Here is a 4599-nt window from a genome sequence, read left to right on the forward strand (position 1 = left end):
AAATTATATACCCTAAACCCAAAACCTTAACCATAAGTCCAAACGGTAAATCTTAAACCCAAACCGTAAATCCTAAACCCAAAACCTATACCCTAAACCTAAATCCTAGACCTAAAACCCAAACGGTAAACCCTAAACCCAAACCCCAAACTTAGATGCTATAGGGTTTGGGTTAATGTTTACGGTTTGGGTTTATGGTATAAGACTTTGGTTTAGGGCTTAGGGTTTAGGTTTATCGTCTTATTTTTTGGTTTAAGGTATATAATTTGGGTTTAGGGTCTAGGATTAGGGTTTAGGGTTTAGGTTTAGGGGTTTGGATTTGAGTTTAGAATTTAGGGTATAGGGTTTAGAATTTAAGATTTATGGTTTAGGGTTTCGCTAGCGGCGTTAACGTCGTTAAAATTAGCATATTTATCTTTTTTAGCTATTTTTTATTTAATTTAATGTTTTTTAGTTAATAATCTATGAGACATTTTATTTAGTCATTAAGAGTGGAGTGAAAAAAGATAAATCCTTGAGAATGGGGGGCACAACGTCAGGATCCTGAATATTTGAGAACCAAATAATATTAGTTAAAAATGTCAATTGTTTATTTCCAATAAAACACATGCATATGCGACGCAACCAAATGTAATTTGTACTTAACTATATCACTACAAAAAAACATAAGTTTAACGACGGCGATATTCCTCGTGAGTTCGTCGTAAAAGAGGGTTTACGAAGAATTAGCGAGGAAACACGTTTCGTCGTTACTCGTTCGTCGTAACGCACATTTCCTCGCCAATTCGTCGTAACTTAGCGAGGAAAACGTTTCGTCGTAAAGACGAAGTACCATATTTCGTCGTAAAGACCACGTAAATATTCCACGTAAGAATGTCGCTATATTTCCTCGTAAATACCTCAAAAGTAGTTCCTCGTAAACTACACGTATTTATCTTGAAAGTATTTCCTCGTAAAGTACACGTAAATACCCCGAAAATAATACCTCGTAAAGTACTCGTTGATTCTTCCTCGTTATTTCCTCTTAAACTTTCCACGCAAATAAGTCGTAAATTAGCTACGAATTCACTTCGTTTTATTGTTTTACATAATTTAAAATTTTAATTAAAAAATAATTAAAATTATTTAATTTATTAATAAAATTAAAATTTAAAAACAAAATCAATACGAAAATATTTTATATATAAATAAGTTTTGAATTTATAAATACAACAACCGAAAAAAAAAGAACTAGAGTCGTTCATTGCCCGGTAGAATTCATCACTCCTCCTCTCTACATCCGCCTCGTCATGTGTGTCGGATGATGACTCACCTGGAATGGGATTTTGTCGTCGCATGTTCCTCAACAATGACGCCCATTTCGGATTTATGACCGCTATAACGTCCAAGAAGCCCTCGACTCCACCCACACGAACTGTGAACGCAGATCGCGTCGAGTCCAACTCGTTACGTAGCTGAGCGGACTCTCTACGCAGCATAGTGACTTCATCTTCCCGTGTCTGACCATAAGACGATGTCGCTCTTGGAACATCGTTGACGGAACCAATCCCCAACGTACGTCCTTTTTTCTTAGGGACAACCTTAAAAAAATATATATATATTGTTAGTAAAAATTTAAAGTTAAATTAAATGAATAATAAAAATAAATAAAAATTTTAAGAATTTACCTCCTCGTAAATCTTATCCACTTCAAGTGTTGATAAGGTGACGGGTAATCCGTCGGTGGACTGCTGGGTCAGCTGGGTCTGGCGGTCGTCAACCTGAGCAACCAAGTCGTTGAAGATTTGCTCGGATTTGCCATCTAGAAATTGTTTCGCCTTATTCTTGTGGGTCATCTCTAAAAAATATTTAAGAAAGTTAGAATATACATATATATATATATATATATATTAAAAAATTAATTAAATAAAATATTTAATTACAATTTCCAAACGGACACCGGCGTGGGATTTTTGGCCCGTAGAGTGAAGCATCAGCCCGTGGCCGTGCTCATCTACCGTGTTACGGGAGGCAGAGCAAGACTGGGCGATTCTAATGAACTCAGAATCCCGCCAATAACGGATGAAGCCATCCCACACATCTGTGGTGAGCTCAGCGGGTTTACCACGCTCATACCCTTCACGATCCAGTCACCCTTCCAGTTGGAGATCGTGTCCAACAAGCGAACTTTCACCTTCGCGTAAAACGCTTTCCTCACCCTCTCATTGACCCCCATGGACCAATGATATTTTTGCTGTAAAAGAAATTAAATTAATAATTTGTTTTCTTAAAAAAATATATAAATCATGAAAAAATTAAAGTATATATAATTAATGAATAGTAACTTACAGCGGAAATTTTGAACCACGTCTTTCTGACGTAGATCGGCGTCTTTTTCCAGTTCGGATGTGGCATGGAGAAGTAAATTTTCATCGTGTCGGTTACGTCCGATGCAAGACATCCGTCAACCCCAAACCTGAAAAAAACAAATTTAAAGTATAAATTATTTATTAATGTTATAAAATAATTTTAAAAGAATAAAAAAAATTAATCTAACATACCACAAAGTTCCATCCGGTCGGTCGGGGTCTATGACTGGTAAACCTTCTCTGTCTGGATGACTGAGAATGTCCTCGACAGTGTACTACGAGTAAGGAGCACTCGGAGGCACCATCAAACCGGGATGAATCTCGGCGGACATCGGAGGAGGCACAGAAGGAACCGATGGTGCACTAGAAGAAGGCGACCGAGCTGAGAAGGCTGAGTCTCGGGGACAGTCTCTGGACCCGAATAACTGGGAGCTGAAGAAGAACCGGGAGCTGAAGAAGACGACGGGTCTAAACGACTACAAGGCTCACCGAACATCTGTCTGTAATGGGGAGTAAGTCTGTTCCTTCGAATCGTCTGAAAAAAAAAATTAATTTTTAAAATTAACATCAACAGTAATTAACAAATTCTATAAATAACAAATTCTATAAATCTAGCTAAATTTCCTACATTAACCACCTAATCAACACTAATTAACATAAAATCAGTAAACCTATCTAAATTCCCTACAGTAACCACCTAATCTACCCTAAACTAATAAAATTAGAGAGGAAATAGAGAGAACGTACCATAGCTACGAAAGAGAGAGGAAGTGGAGAGGAAATGGGAGAGCGAAGCTCGCGTGTTTATAGAAGAAATTAGTAATTGTCGTAATTTCCTCGTAAATTTACGAGGAACTAGCGAGGGTGTTTTTCCTTACAAGGAATTAACGAGGCCCTCGTTTTGTTTCCTCGTAATGTCCTCGTTGATTAACGAGGGATTAGCGAGGCCCGCGTTTTCCTATTACGAGGTCTTTACGACGAATTGTGCTTACGTGAAATTAACGAGGAACTCACGAGGCCCGTGTTGGGTTTCCTCGTAATGTCTTCGTTCACTTACGAGGAATTAGCGAGACCCATTTTTTTATTTACGAGGAAGGAGACGAAGCTAATTGGTCGTAAAACCTTTCGAAATTTCCTATAAATACACACCAGTTTGCTTCTCAAATCAAAGATAAACTCACCGATTTGCTTCTCAAATCAGAGATAATTACTCACCAGTTTGCTTCTCAAATTAGAAAGATTTGAATAAAAAGATGGGGAGAAAGATACGGGAACACATGTGGGCGGAGACAAGGCTAGACTTACGTAGGTCTTGCCTTGTTTCTTCCCTCCTAAGATTCCGGTATCTTTCTTCTCTTTCTTTTTTTCTCTTCGTTTTTATTGGTCGTTCATTTACGAGGAAATTGCGAGGACCGTGTTTTTATTTACGAGGAAATAACGAGGCCCGCGTTTTCCGGTTACGAGGTCTTTACGACGAATTGTGCTTACGTGGAATTACCGAGTCCCGCGTTCTTTTCGTCGTTATTTCCTCGTTAACTTTCGAGGAAATTACGAGGATTATGTTTAAATCCCTAAAATCCGAAACCCCAAACCCCATCTTCCTTATCTTCTACTTCATATATTCCAAACCTCAAACCCATCTTCCCTTTAACCTCAATCTATTCTTTCCATTCTTTCCATTCCAAACCCCAATTTCTAAAACCACAATTCCTTAACTTATAAATTGTTTTTCATGATTAAATCCATCAAATCACATGCATTAAGTCTGAAAATCAATAATTAAAAACAAATACATCAATCGGATACACCGACATTCTTGTCATCACTAGAAACATCATCATTTTCATTAAACTCGTCTTCAACAGCATCGTCCGTGGCATCGTCGGTAAGATCTTCGTACTCATGATTATGCGGATCAATGAGAAGGATGTCATCAATTTCTTGTTCAGGTTCCTCGACTACATTTATATGTTCTTCTTGCAATGGTGGTTGTTCTCCACTGATGATTCGTCCTCGAGGTGTAACTTTGATCAAGGCTAACCAATTTATTCCCGATTCTCTCATCCGAGGGCATGGAAGGAAGCTAACTTGGTCTGCTTGTAAAGCTAAGATGAAATGCTCGAATTTTTTGTACCTGCAAAAATAAAGAAAACGTAGAAATTAATTTATTTTGCTCATGTATGGCAAAAAAGAATTTGTTGCACCTTCGTCCACCATTGATATCAACTACACCGAATTTGTTAAACCGAAC

This window comes from Brassica oleracea, chromosome C5, assembly GCF_000695525.1.
Source record: "Brassica oleracea var. oleracea cultivar TO1000 chromosome C5, BOL, whole genome shotgun sequence".
NCBI lineage: Eukaryota > Viridiplantae > Streptophyta > Magnoliopsida > Brassicales > Brassicaceae > Brassica > Brassica oleracea.